This window comes from Aplidium turbinatum, chromosome 2, assembly GCF_918807975.1.
Source record: "Aplidium turbinatum chromosome 2, kaAplTurb1.1, whole genome shotgun sequence".
Lineage (NCBI taxonomy): Eukaryota > Metazoa > Chordata > Ascidiacea > Aplousobranchia > Polyclinidae > Aplidium > Aplidium turbinatum.
This window is the reverse complement of record NC_137473.1, coordinates 17,034,967-17,035,181: the sequence shown is the minus strand read 5'-3', so window position 1 is coordinate 17,035,181 and position 215 is coordinate 17,034,967.

The window sequence follows — 215 nt, the reverse complement described above, 5'->3', positions numbered from 1 at the left end:
TATCTACTGCCATTTCAATACAGTCCTGCTATTAACTCTGCTCAAATCTCGTGAGTTAAAATCATTAGGATTAGATAGCAATAATAGTAGCTTAGGTAATATGTTTCTGGTAAGATTTTGAAAATTTTTCGACTGCTTCTAACCAACCAAATCAGTTGTTGAAAATTTAGTTGTGTGGCCGTCGACCGCCACTGCATGTTGGCATAAACACGTAA